Below are 15,774 nucleotides of genomic sequence, written 5' to 3' on the forward strand. Positions count from 1 at the left end.
TGATGTCACCGTGGCTGATCCTGAGTCCCCTATAGAGTGACATACCATCTCAGTACAACAGGCTGTGCAGCATAGCAGCTGTGGTAAACATGTTTGTATGCCCTTTGGGAGTATTGTCTGTTCATTGACTAGCAGAGTGATGTGTGAACCAGAGATGGAGGCTGCAATTAGCTAATAACTAATAATTAACTTCTGCTGCCCTAGCCCCTCTTTAAAGCTACATAAAGTGGACTGGAGGGGTAGAGAGAGAGGGAGAAAGCGAGAGACTCTCTTCCCACAGTTGAAGATGGTATGAGGAGAGGGGAGATGGAGGAGGAGAGATAAGACTGGGGAGACTGCTGGACAGACCATATGCTGAGAGGACCATAGATGCAGCCTTGTCTTCTGTCACAGTGCCAGCATCATGCGGTGAAACCAAGTGTGGTCTTCAATTCCTATGCAAAGACATTTCACTGTTTAGGAAGAGATATCCTGCTAGCAACTACAGCTCTGCGGGTGAGAATGCATTGCAGTGATGTACGGATGTAAAATTAATTCCTCCATCAATGTCCTGCAAATTTTTGGATTGCCAGTCGTGTCAATAAAGTGAGGACAAAATTGTCATAAGTGGTTTCATTCACTGAAAAACACGACAAGGGCTCAAACCATCCAAGATAATTTGCAACCTTGAACAAAAAAGACGGAATGATTAGGCTTATTGAACCGTATGGCTAATAGCAATGAGTCACTGCTACTAGGTATCGTTTTAAATTAAGAAGCATTGTGAAATAATATATTTCTGGAACCAGTTTTCTGATATTCAAACAATTATAGCCCAAGGTTCTGTACTCAACATTCTCAGACCTTTTCCATGTGTTTTAAAATGCTGAATCTGTCTAAAAGTTGATATTCTCAAATAGCATTACCAACATAGTCCATATCTCTGAAAATATTCAGTGGTTATTTAATGTTAATTTCAAAGGATTTTAGAATTAAAACATTATTTTAAGCATTTCTGACACTAATATGTGTTAATAATTGCAAAACTCACTTTTAATCCCCCATCGTTTCCTTGTCACGAATCTCGCCGAAGATGGTGCCTCTTCCTGTTCGGGCGGCGCTCGCCGGTCGTCGTCGCTGGCCTATTAGCTGCCATCGATTCCCTTTCCGTTTGTTTCTGTTTATTGGGTTTAATTGGGTACACCTGTTTTGAGTTAGTGTTTGTTTGTAGGCTATTTAAGGGCACTAGGCCCGCTGGGTATTTGTGCGGGCTTGTTTTCTGTATTCTAGTGTATGAGTGTTATCAGTATTTTTCCGGACAGTTTTAGTCTGTTGCATTTTGGGACGGGTTGTTTCATGCGCCCTGGTGTTTTGCATGTCGTGGTTCCACAGTCTATGGAATAAAATATCCACGTACTGAATTACCTGCTCTCTGCGCTTGACTCCTCCACGCACCACTGTTAGAAGTTGTAACATTCCTCTTGTTAATTCATCCAAACTGCTTTACTTTTAAAGAGTTGTTTTGATGCCTCGTAAAAAAAGCAAGCTGCAGATATCATGTGTTTAAAAACCCAGCATCAAGGGGGATGCTTGCTGTTGTACAATCCCTCCACTATTCACTAGGCATGTGTCCCAAACAACACTATAGTGCAATGCATTTGACCAGGGCTCATAGAGTTCTGGTCAAAAGTAGTGCACTGTATAGTGAACTAGGGGCCATTTGGGACATGTCCATTGTGTTTCTTACTGAGGTAGCTACTAGTCTTTATCTCTAGATACGCTGATGCTTCTTGCGCTGACCTAGCACATACTGAGTGTATGTGCAGTCAACACCTTACACTGGGGGTCCACTATCAGGGTAAACACAGTCATGCTGGACTGAGCTCAGCACAAATTTCTATGTGTTTGCTTTAAAGCTGAAGAATGGTCAGTGTGCCTCAACAATACGCTCACAGCATTCCAGTCATGGTAAGCCATGAGAAGAAGATCCCCCCCCAACCCAGCTGTTGCATACTGAGTCTGTCCATCTTGTTGATCTGTCTGAGACAACAAGTGAATTATTGAGATGGAGAGTAAATGACCGTCTATATTATCCCTTCCTGATTAACGAAGTGATTAGCCACATCCTAGATAATTTAAAAGTATAGACATTACTTAATCATGACCGTCAGTATTGGGCCTGTGAGGCAATATGCTGCAACACCCTGCAAGGTGCCCATGATACTGGGAAAGTGGCTGGCTCTCTCTGGGATGGATGGTGGTGAGACTACCGTCATACTTTAACTTCCATTCTACACTGGAAGGATGAACTACGCAGACATTCTGCGTTCTCATCCATTCTACACTGTATGTTCCAGTCATGATGGCGCTGACAGAGAGTGCTGCCTTAGAAAACTTTGCAGTATTTCACTATATATTATTCCTTACATTGTCAGCCCAGAAAATCTTAAGTGTTTTTACATACAGCCAGGAAGAACTATTGGATATCAGAGCGACGTCAACTTACCAGTACTACGACAAGGAATGCGACTTTCCCAAAGCAGAGCCTTTGCCCAAACCACCCAGGGCATTTGAACTGATTCCAGTGGCTGACCCAAAACAACACCGCTGGAGAAGAGGAAGACGGAGCGGTCTTCTGGTCAGATTTCTTAGGGGTGCACACCACCCACCGCTTCCGAGGATATTACTCTCTAATGTCCAGTCTCTAGATAACAAGGTTGACAAAATCAGGGCAAAGGTTGCTTCCAGAGAGACATTAGGGATTGTAACATACTCTGTTTCACGGAAACATGGCTATCTCAGGATTTGCTGTCGGAGTCGGCACAGCCACCTGGATTCTTTGTGCGTCGCGCCGACAGGAATAAACATCTCTCCAGGAAGAAGAAGGCCGTTTCATGATTAACGACTCATGTTCTAATTGTAACAGCATACAGGAACTCAAGTCCTTTTTTTCACCTGACCTAGAATTCCTCACAATCAAATGCCGACTGTATTATCTCTCAAGAGAATTCTCTTCGGTTACTGTCACAGCAGTGTATATCCACACTCAAGCCGATACCATGACAGCCCTCAAGGAACATCACTGGACATTATGCAAACTGAAAACCATATATACCGAGCCTGCATTTATTGTAGCTGGGGATTTTAACAAAACAAATTTGAAAGCAAACTACCTACAGTTGAAGTTGGAAGTTTACATACACCTTAGCCAAATACATTTAAACTCAGTTTTTCACAATTCCTGAGAATGATTTATTTCAGCTTTTATTTCTTTCATCACATTCTCAGTGGGTCAGAAGTTTACATACACTCAATTAGTATTTGGTAGCATTGCCTTTAAATTGTTTAACTTGGGTGTCACACCCTGACCATAGTTTGCTTTGTATGTTTCTATGTTTTGTTTGGTCAGGGTGTGATCTGAGTGGGCATTCTATGTTGTGTGTATAGTTTGTCTGTTTCTGTGTTTGGCCTGATATGGTTCTCAATCAGAGGCAGGTGTTAGTCATTGTCTCTGATTGGGAACCATATTTAGGTAGCCTGTTTGGTGTTGGGTTTTGTGGGTGATTGTTCCTGTCTCTGTGTTTGTTCCACACGGGACTGGTTCTGGTTTACACGTTTGTTATTTTTGTGGTTTATTCATGTATAGTTTTCGTATTAAAAACAAACATGAATTTCAACTACGCTGCATTTTGGTCCTCCTCTCCTTCGACGGAAGAATCCCGTGACATTGGGTCAAATGTTTCGGGTAGCCTTCCACGAGCTTCCCACAATAAGTTGGGCAAATTTTGGCCCATTCCTCCTAACAGAGCTGGTGTAACTGAGTCAGGTTTGTAGGCCTCCTTGCTCGCACACGCTTTTTCAGTTCTGCCCACACATTTTCTATAGGATTGAGGTCGGGGCTTTGTGATGGCCACTCCAATACCTTGACTTTTTTGTCCTTAAGCCATTTTGCCACAACTTTGGAAGTATTCTTGGGGCCATTGTTTTTGGAAGACCCATTTACGACCAAGTTTTAACTTCCTGACTGATGTCTTGAGATGTTGCTTCAATATGTCCACATAATTCTCTCCCCTCATGATGCCATCTATTTTGTTAAGTGCACCAATCCCTCCTGCAGCAAAGCACCCCCACAACATGACGCTGCCACCTCCGTGCTTCAAGGTTGGGATGGTGTTCTTTGGCTTGCAAGCCTCCCCCGTTTTCCTCAAAAGAAAAAAATTGTCATTATGGCCAAACAGTTCTATATATGTTTCATCAGACCAAAAAGTACGATCTTTGTCCCCATGTGCAGTGTCAAACCGTAGTCTGGCTTTTTTATGGTGGTTTTGGAGCAGTGGCTTCTTCCTTGCTGAGCGGCCTTTTAGGTTATGTTGATATAAGACTCGTTTTACTGTGAAAATAGATACTTTGGTGCCTGTTTCCTCCAGCATCTTCACAAGGACCTTTGCTGTTGTTCTGGGATTGATTTGCACTTTTTGCACCAAAGTACGTTCATCTCTAGGAGACAGAATGCGTCTCCTTCCTGAGCGGTATGACAGCTGCGTGGTCCCATGGTGTTTATACTTGCGTGCTATTGTTTGTACAGATGAACGTAGTACCTTCAGGTGTTTGAAAATTGCTCCCAAGGATGAACCAGACTTGGCTGATTTCTTTTGATTTTTCCATGATGTCAAGCAAATATGCACTGAGTATGAAGGTATGCCTTTAAATATCTCCACAGGTACACCTCCAATTGACTCAAATTATGTCAATTAGCCGGCCAGAAGCTTCTAAAGCCATGACATCATTTTCTGGAATTTTCCAAGCTGTTTAAAGGCACAGTCAACTTTGTGTGTAAACTTCTGACCCACTGGAATTGTGATACAGTGAATTATAAGTGAAATAATCTGTCTGTAAACAATTGTTTGAAAAATGACTTGTGTAATGCAGAAAGTAGATGTCCTAACTGACTTGCCAAAACTATAGTTTGTTAACAAGACATTTGTGGAGTGGTTGAAAAATTAGTTTTAATGACTCCAACCAAAGTGTATGTAAACTTCCGAGTTCAACTGTAAATTCTATCAGCATATATTGACTTGCGCTGGAAAAACACTGGATCACTTGCTACTCTAACTTCCGCTATGCATACAAGTCCCTCCCCTGCCCTCCTTTCGGCAAATCTGACCACGACTCCAGTTTGCTCCTCCCTTCCTATAGGCAGGAACTCAAACAGGAATTACCCATGCTAAGGACTATTCAATGCTGGTCAGACCAATCGGAATCCACGTTTCAAGATTGTTTTGATCATGTGGACTGGGATATGTTCCGGGTAGACTCAGAGAATAATATCAACGTACACGCTGATTCGGTGAGTGAGTTCATTAGGAAGTGTATAGGAGATGTTGTACCCACTGTGAAAATTAAAACCTACCCAACCAGAAACTGTGGATAGGTGGTGGAATTCATGCAAAACTGAAAGCGCTAAACATCGCATTTAACCGTGGAAAGGTGACTGGGGATATGGCCGAATGCAAATAGTGTAGTTATTCCCTTTGGAATGCAAACAAACAAGCAAAATGTCAGTATGGAGTCGCAATTCAACTGCTCAGACATCAAATCAAATCAAATTTATTTATATAGCCCTTCGTACATCAGCTGATATCTCAAAGTGCTGTACAGAAACCCAGCCTAGAACCCCAAACAGCAAGCAATGCAGGTGTAGAAGCACATGAGATGTATGTGGCAGGGTCTACAGACAATCACTACAAAAGGAAAACCAGCAACGTTACGGACACTGACGTCTTGCTTCCATACAAACTAAACACCTTCTTTGCCCACTTTGAGGATAATACAGTGCCACCGACATGACCCGCTACCAAGGACTGTGGGCTCTCCTTCTCTGTGGCTGACTTGAGTAAGACATTTAAACGTGTTAACCCTCGTAAGGCTGCCGGCCAGGGTGACATCCCTAGCCGCGTCCTCAGAGCATGAGCAGGCCAGCTGGCTGGTGTGTTTACGGACATATTCAATCTCTCCCCATCCCAGTCTGCTTTCACCACATGTTCCTGTACCTAGAATGCAAAAGTAACTGATCTAAATGACTATCACCCCGTAGCACCCAATTCTGTCATCATGAAGTGCTTTGAGAGACTAGTCAAGCATCATATCACCTCCACCTTACCTGTCACCCTAGAACCACTTCAATTTGCTTATTTCCCCAATATGTCCACAGACGATGCAATCACCATCACACTGCACACTGCCCTATCCCATCTGGACAAGAGGAATACCTATGTAAGAATGCTGTTCATTGACTACAACTCAGCATTCAACACCGTAGTACCCTCCAAGCTCATCATTAACTTCTTGGTGACAGGGGGCAGTATTTTCACGTCCGGATGAAATGCATGCCCAAATTCAACTGCCTGCTACTCATCCCCAGAAGATAAGATATGCATATTATTAGTAGATTTGGATAGAAGTTTCTAAAACTGTTTGAATCATGTCTGTGAGTATAACAGAACTTATTAGCAAGCGAAACCCATAGGACAAACATTCAGATTGTTGTTGCTGTTTTGAGGTCACTCATTTATTTTTTTACTCTTTTCATTTTACCCCCCAATTCCGTAGTATCCAATTGCTACTAATTTCATAGTATCCATCCATAGTCTCATTGTTACAACTCCCATAGGGGCTCGGGAGAGACGAAGGTTGAAGGTCATGCGTCCTCCAATACACAACCCAACCAAGCCGCACTGCTTCTTAACAGAGCGCATCCAACCCAGAAGCCAGCCGCATCAATGTGTTGGAGGAAACACCGACAGGCCAATTGTTCATCACCCCCACAGACCTGGCTGTCGTGGCCGCTTACGACAGAGCCTGGGCGCGAACCCAGAGTCTCTGGTGGCACAGCTGGCGCTGCAGTACAGCGCCCTTAACCACTGCGCCACCCGTGAGGCCAAGGTCACTCATTTTCAATGGGTTTTCATTGGGAATCCAGATTATTAAGGGACCTTCTTGCAGTTCCTTTCGCTTCCAGTGGATGTCAACAGTCTTTAGAAATTGGTTGAGGTTATTCCTTTGTGTAATGAAGAAGTACGGTCATCTTGAACGAGGGTCACTTAAAGTGTACTGTTAGATAGAGGCGTGTGACCAAAAAGCATGCTACAGTTTGTTTTACTCCTGTATTGAACACAGATCATTCCGACTTCAATTTGATCGATTATTCACGTTAAAAAATACCTAAAGTTGTATTACAAAAGTTGTTTGTAATGTTTTGGCAAAGTTTACAGGTAACTTTTGAGATATTTTGGTGTCACGTTGCTCAAGTTGGAACCCGTGTTTTTCTGGATCAAACGCGCCAAATAAATGGACATTTTGGATATATATCGAAGGAATTAATCAAACAAAAGGACCATTTGTGATGTTTATGGGACATATTGGAGTGCCAACAAAAGAAGCTCGTCAAAGGTAAGGCATGAATTATATTTTTATTTCTGCGTTTTGTGTCGCGCCTGCAGGGTTGAAATATGCTTCACTCTCTTTGTTTACTATGGTGCTATCCTCAGATAATAGCTTTGTTTGCTTTTGACGAAAAAAGCCTTTTTGAAATCTGACATGTTGGCTGGATTCACAACAAGTGTAGCTTTAATTTGCTATCTTGCATGTGTGATTTCATGAGAGTTAGATTTTTTATAGTAATTTATTTGAATTTGGCCTTCTGCATTTTTACTGGCTTTTGGCCAGGTGGGATGCTACCATCCCACATATCCCAGAGAGGTTAAGCTTGAGGCCTTGTGTCTCACCCTGCCCTGTACAATTGGGTCTTGGACTTTCTGACCTTCTTCCCCCAGGTGGTGAAGGTAGGAAACAACATCTCCACTTCGCTGATCCTCAACACTGGGGCCCCACAAGGGTGCATGCTCAGCCCCCTCCTGTACTCTCTGTTCACTCATGACTGCGTGGCCCTGCACGCCTCTCATCTCTTGGCAGTAGTACTGTAGACTACTTTATCACTGACCTCAATCCGGAGTCTCTCAGAGTGTTCACAGTCAGCCCACTGACACCCCTATCAGATCACACAAAAACCACAGTCTACTTGAACAGAGCAATACTCAATCATGAGGAATCAAAGGCGAAGGAACTGAATAATATTAAGAAATGATATAGATAGAAGGAAAGTAGTGTGGAAACCCACCAAAAAAACAATGAAGTAACAACAAATTCAATCCCTTTTACACAACTTCCTGGACAAAAAGTTTCACTGTAGTAGTGAAGTTGTAAACTTTGTATTAGAAAACTTAAACCGTATATTTCACATCTCAGCTTCCCTATCAAATATAAAAATTACAAACAGAAAACTGAAGAAAATGAACAACAATGACAAATGGTTTGATGAAGAATGCAAAACCCTAAGAAAGAAATTGAGAAACCTGTCCAAAAAAAACCATAGAGACCCAGAAAACCTGAGCCTACGCCTTCACTATGGTGAATCACTAAAACAATACAGAAATACACGAGGGGGGAAAAAGGAACAGCACATCAGAAATCCATAGACTCTAACCACTTCTGGGAAAATTGGAAAACACTAAACAAACAACAACACAAAGAGTTATGTCACGCCTGCTCCCACTCTTGCCCCCTAGTGCTCGCGGGCGCCAGGCTGCCCTGCATTACGCACTCCTGCAACCATCATTTACGCACACCTGCCTTCCCTCGTCACGCGCTTCAGCGATATTGGACTCCCCAGGACTCACTCAATCACCTGTTTATTACCTCCCCTATCCTCCACTGCTCAAACAAATAAAGGGAACACTAAAATAACACATCCTAGATCTGAATGAATTTTTCTTTTTTCTTTACATAGTTGAATGTGCTGACAACAAAATCACACAAAAATTATCAATGGAAATCAAATGTATCAACCTATTGAGGTCTGGATTTGGAGTCACACTCAAAATTAAAGTGGAAAACCACACTACAGGCTGATCCAACTTTGATGTAATGTCCTTGAAACAAGTCAAAATGAGGCTCAGTAGTGTGTGTGGCCTCCACGTGCCTGTATGACCTCCCTACAATGCCTAGGCATGCTCCTGATGAGGTGGCGGATGGTCTCCTGAGGGATCTCCTCCCAAACCTGGACTAAAGCATCCGCCAACTCCTGGATAGTCTGTGGTGCAATGGAGTGAGACATGATGTCCCAGATGTGCTCAATTGGATTCAGGTCTGGGGAACGGGCAGGCCAGTCCATAGCATCAATGCCTTCCTCTTGCAGGAACTGTTGACACACTCCAGCCACATGAGGTCTAGCATTGTCTTGCATTAGGACGAACCCAGGGCCAACCACACCAGCATATGGCCTCACAAGGGGTCTGAGGATCTCATCTCGGTACCTAATGGCAGTCAGGCTACCTCTGGCGAGCACATGGAGGGTTGTGCGGCCCCCCAAAGAAATGCCACCCCACACCATGACTGACCCACCGCCAAACCGGTCATGCTGGAGGATGTTGCAGGCAGCAGAACGTTCTCCACGGCGTCAGACTGTCACGTCTGTCACATGTGCTCAGTGTGAACCTGCTTTCTTCTGTGAATAGCACAGGGCACCAGTGGCAAATTTGCCACTCTTGGTGTTCTCTGGCAAATGCCAAGCGTCCTGCACGGTGTTGGGCTGTAAGCACAACCCCCACCTGTGGACGTCAGGCCCTCATACCCCCCTCGTGGAGTCTGTTTCTGACCATTTGAGCAGACACATGCACATTTGTGGCCTGCTGGAGGTCATTTTGCAGGGCTCTGGCAGTGCTCCTCCTGCTCCTCCTTGCACAAAGGAGGAGGTAGTGGTCCTGCTGCTGGGTTGTTGCCCTCCTACGGCCTCCTCCACGTCTCCTGATGTACTGGCCTGTCTCCTGGTAGCGCCTCCATGCTCTGGACACTACGCTGACAGACACAGCAAACCTTCTTGCCACATCTCACATTGATGTGCCATCCTGGATGAGCTGCACTACCTGAGCCACTTGTGTGGGTTGTAGACTCCGTCTCATGCTACCACTAGAGTGAAAGCACCGCCAGCATTCAAAAGTGACCAAAACATCAGCCAGGAAGCATAGGAACTGAGAAGTGGTCTGTGGTCCCCACCTGCAGAACCACTCCTTTATTGGGGGTGTCTTGCTAAATGCCTATAATTTCCACCTGTTGTCTATTCCATTTGCACAACAGCATGTGACATTTATTGTCAATCAGTGTTGCTTCCTAAGTGGACAGTTTGATTTCACAGAAGTGTGATTGACTTGGAGTTACATTGTGTTGTTTAAGTGTTCCCTTTATTTTTTTGAGCAGTGTATCAGTTCCCCAGCTCTGTTCCTCGCTGCTGCATTGTTTGTTATTTTTCATTTTGTATCTTTGTTCATAATTAAATGTCAACTTCCCCTACCTGCTTCTCATCTCCAGCGTCGGTCCTTACACTATCCAAAACGGAGACGTATGGGTAAACCACTTCTCCAATCTTTTTTCCCTACATCAAAGAACAAACAGCAAAAACATATACACGATCAAATACAAATCTTAGAATCAACTATTAAAGACCACCAGAACCCACTGGATAATCCAATTACATTGAATGAACTACAGGACATAATACAAACCCTGGCGTTGATGATATCCTCAACGAAATGATCAAATATACAGACCACAAATTCCAATTGGCTATACTTAAACTTTTTGACATCATCCTTAGCTCTGGCATCTTCCCTAATATTTGGAACCAAGGACTGATCACCTCAATCCACAAAAGTGGAGACAAATTTGACCCCAATAACTACTGGGAAATATGCTTCAACAGCAACCTTGGGAAAATCCTCTGCATTATCATTAACAGCAGACTCGTACATTTCCTCAGTGAAAGCAATGTACTGAGAAAATGTCAAATTGGCTTTTTACCAAATTATCGTACGACAGACTATGTATTCACCCTGCACACCCTAATTGACAAACAAACAAACCAAAACAAAATCTTCTCATGGTTTGTGGATTTCAAAAAGGCCTTTGACTCAATTTGGTATGAGGGTCTGCTACATAAATTGATGGAAAGTGGTGTTAGGGAAAAAACACACAGCATTATAAATCCATATACACAAACAAAAAAACCACACATTTCTTTCCACTGGGCTGTGGGGTGAGACAGGGATACAGCTTAAGCCCCACCCTCTTCAACATATATATCAAAGAATTGGCAAGGGCACTAGAACAGTCTGCAGCACCCAACCTCACCTTACTAGAATCTGAAGTCAAATGGCTGCTGTTTGATGATGATCTGGTGCTTCTGTCCCCAATCAAGGAGGGCCTACAGCAGCAACTAGATCTTCTGCACAGATTCTGTCAAACCTGGGCCTGACAGTAATCTCAGTAAGACAAAAATAATGATGTTCCAAAAAAGTTCCAGTTGCCAGGACCACAAATAAAAATTCCATCTAGACACCATTGCCCTAGAGCACACAAAATATGATACATACCTCAGCCTAAACATCAGTGGCACAGGTAACTTCCACAAAGCTGTGAACGATCTGAGACAAGGCAAGAAGGGCCTTCGATGCCATTAAACGGATCACAAAATTTGACATACCAATTAAGATATGGTTAAAAATACTTGAATCAGTCATAGAGCCCATTGCCCTTTATGGTTGTGAGGTCTGGGGTCCACTCACCAACCAAAAATTCACAAAATGGGACATACACCAAATTTAGACTGCATGCAGAATTCTGCAAACGTATCCTCTGTTTACAACGTAAAGCCCAAATAACGCATGCAGAGCAGATTTGGGCTGATACCCGCTAGTTATCAAAATCCATACAAGAGCTGTTAAATTCTACAACCACCTAAAAGGAAGCAATTCCCAAACCTTCCATAACAAAGCCATCACCTACAGAGAGATGAACCTGGAGATGAGTACCCTAAGCAAGCTGGTCCTGGGGCGCTGTTCACAAACACAAATGGACCCCACAGAGCCCCAGGACAGCAAAACATTTAGACCCATTGGAAAGAATTAACAAAAAAACTGAGCAAACTAGAATGCTGTTTGGCCCTTAACAGAGATTACACAGTGGCAGAATACCTGACCACTGTGAAAGATTTGACTATGTACAGACTCCGTGAGCATAGCCTTGCTATTGAGAAAGGCCATCGTAGGCATACCTGCCTCTCAAGTGAAGACAGACGTGCACACTGCCCAGAAAAGGAGGTGGAAGCTGAGTTGGACTAACCTCCTGCCAAATGTATACCATATTAGAGACACATATTTCCCTAGGATTACACAGACCCACAAAGAATTTGAAAACAACCACAATTTTGATAAACTCTCATATCTATTGGGTGAAATACCAGTGTGCCATCACAGCAGCAAGATTTGTGACCTGTTGCCACAAGAAAAGGTCAACCAGTGAAGAACAAACACCATTGTAAATACATCCCATATCTATGTTTATTTATTTTCTCTTGTGTACTATTTTCACATAATATGACATTTGAAATGTCTTTATACTTTTGGAGCTTTTGTGGGTGTAATGTTTATTGTACATTTTTCTTGTTTATTTCACTTTTGTTTATTATCTACTTCACTTGCTTTGGCGATGTTAACATATGTTTCCCATGCTAATAAAGTCCTTTAATTGAATTGAAAATGCGACATACACTCAAAGAAGACCATTACCATGTAATCACACATCAATAAGATGACAAATGGCCAGATTCTAGTGGAGAGTATGATTCTGTAAAACCTGCAGTTTGGGGTCTTGTGTCGTCCAGGGAGTCTGGTACAGGGTGATTGGGCCCTCTGCAACAACATTAGGCTGGCACAGGCATGCATCACACACACTTTCCCGAGCGCTGCAGGTGGAATTAGACCATATGAATGTTTTGAAAGGGGAGGACTGAGGGCTCGGGGCAGTGCAGAGATTGCCCAATACATCATAAAGACTCCATCGTTGGAGATATGACCCATTAAAGGCTGTTTTTAACAAGGTTTCCTATGTGTGTAGGATAATCATTTTTGCCAGTTTGTTAAAGCAGGAAAATAACCCTGCAGCAACAGAAAATGTGAATTATAATATGGATTATAATTAATGGACATTTTTGGAGGGGTTGATTCATTTTTCGTAAGGGAAAATCAAGTCAAATTACAAACTTGAGAAGGCTTTTGCAAACCTCAAATACAATACACATTCGGGGGATCAAATTAAGACCCTACATCTGTATGTGTGTGATGGTCTATCATTTCTAGCTTTCGTACCAGAACTGTGAGGCAGTTGTTTCAATGCAGGCACATTAAGATCAAACTAGTGCAGCGATTTCTACAGTTACTCACACTGTGCATACGTTCCTAACACTATCAGGGAGGTTTGCTCATACTAGTTGAACAGAGTTTGTGAAAAAGTGGACTTCCCCTGAATGTAAAAGAGAAAATCTATTTTATTCTAATGCACCTTCAGCCAGTATGCACAGCAGTGACGCTCCTGTAAGCACTGGTAGCGAGGCATGCTACAGCGGTTTCACACTAGCGTGCCCTCAGTCTCGGATAGTGCAGCGTTGGTGCCCGGCGCTCCCTCACCCCCCACATATCCCTGCTGCATATGGAGAGGGAGATTGACTCCACTCCTGGACCGGTGGAGCGGTGCAGCAGGTCCCGAGGCCTCGTCTCCATGGAGTGTGCTGCCTGAGTGGAGGGCGTGGTGGTGACGTTGTCACAAATGGAAAACAATGACAGTCGCTGAGGAGCGCCAGGCTAGACTCCAGTGCAGCACCGCAGCACTGCTCCAAACAGGAGAAATGGAGCAGGAAGTCAAAAGGGGGGAGAGCAAATTGTTACAGATGATCTGTCCTGGAAATAACTGAATACATTATTTGGGGCAATGCAGTAGTGACGCTAGAAGTTTCAAAGTGACTCTCTGTCCTGCTCTAACTTGTGATCCCCAAAGAGAGGATCTACATTTAATGAATTGCCGCATCAGAGTTTTGAAGGATGCAAAAGCCAAGCATTTACCTCACTCTCATTGTTATCGTCATCCTCATCGTGGAACTGAATGACTCTGCTTATTAGGGAAGACCTACTGTAAACTTTAAGATTATATTGGATGACATTTAGGATGTTTTTGTGGGGACCAACTCCTTCCATCCCATGATGCTGCAGCTGATGCCTGCTGTGTGTGTAATTTGTGTCCCTTTCTTGATGTAATATGTATGCAATGTCTGGAGGATAAAAACACAGGCCCTCTGTGAAAACACACTCTGCACATCAGAGTCTGCTGGAGAAGGACGAGCGAGGGAGCTTCCCCCACACAGTTGAACATGGTAAGGGGAGGGGATGGGCGAGATTGGGGTAGAAAGCTGGATAGGCCAAGTGTTTGTTTGCTCTCATCTCTCATTGCAGCCTTTCAAGTAGACACTCCATCCACTTAGGAACTCATGGCCATTCCGCTTGTGACTCTGCCACTGCAACATGAAGCCATGCTATCTGTTCTTGACAGATACTTTACAACCTAGTGACATCCAGTGTTTTACTGATGACAAATAGACAGCATGGGGTTTCTAATGACCACTTCTACACTGTACTGACCTGACAGTATGTAAAATACTGTATGGAATGAAGACAGGAGCAGAGTAAAGCCTACGGGATGTATGTTTCTCTGGCTTTTCCCCTGGGACTCTCTTCTCTCTGACCTGATGTGGCTGTTTGTTCACTTCTCTCCATTCCCCACCTCATTGATTTGAAAATGTATTTATTTCCAGCAGTTGTCCTTCATATAATAATCCCCATCACCTTGAGAAAATGTACATCTGCAACATGAAAATGTACAAATCAATACTTTTATAATGAAATGTTTATTTCACACTCTCCCATGGTCTCGGAGGCACAGAGGAGAAATGTAAGTTACTGTTGAAAGACATAGAGGATTAGCCAGACAGAGACCTGCCACCACCACTAATGCCACCTGTAAGACTGACTGTGTTTTGCTGAATCATGTCTCTATCTAATGTATGGATAACACAGCGATGCTCCATACAACTTGCCAGTCCACCTTTCCATGGTTTCATACTGTACACATCTCATACAGACCATAACCTTGACTGTTGTGCTTGCTTCTGAGATAAAAATAACAGTCATAAAATGTAAGATGCTTGGATTATATGGTTTAGTTTATGGTGTAGAATCCAGAGGAGGCTGGTGTGAAGTGATATAGGAGGATGGGTTCATTGTAATGGCTGGAATGGAATTAATGGAATGGTACCCAACACATCCAGCACATGCAAACAACGTGTTTGAATCCGTTCCATTCATTCCACCTCCCACCAGCCTTCTCTGGTAGAATCACTGTCAAAATATAGTATTATAACATTCAATCATAAGAGGGGGCAAGTCCATACATGAACAGTGATCTGGGTCAAATGCTCCAGACCAGACAAGCACCAAAAAAGCTCATTCCAGTGGACTGGGTCAATACCAGCCTTGAAAACATGCTCTTCATTCCACTCTGACAGAAACGGTGTGTGGCTCACGCTCCAAATCCACTTTTCCAACGAGTATATCACTCCCTTGACACATTAACTGGGTAATAATGCTACGTTTTACATGTTGCCATGTAAAGGCTTTGTCTAGATCCAATGTGACATTTAGGAAAACAGGATTTTAGAGAAAAGCTGGATTATTGTTTGCTTCTTGGTCCTTGTTTTCCACCAGCAGCCTTCCCTCCTGGAAGTCCCTTGGACGACTTTGTGTGCTCTGGAAAGGCATTACCATTTATATAGAAACATGGGCTGTTGTGTGCCGGACG

This window comes from Oncorhynchus clarkii, chromosome 10, assembly GCF_045791955.1.
Source record: "Oncorhynchus clarkii lewisi isolate Uvic-CL-2024 chromosome 10, UVic_Ocla_1.0, whole genome shotgun sequence".
Taxonomy (NCBI): domain Eukaryota; kingdom Metazoa; phylum Chordata; class Actinopteri; order Salmoniformes; family Salmonidae; genus Oncorhynchus; species Oncorhynchus clarkii.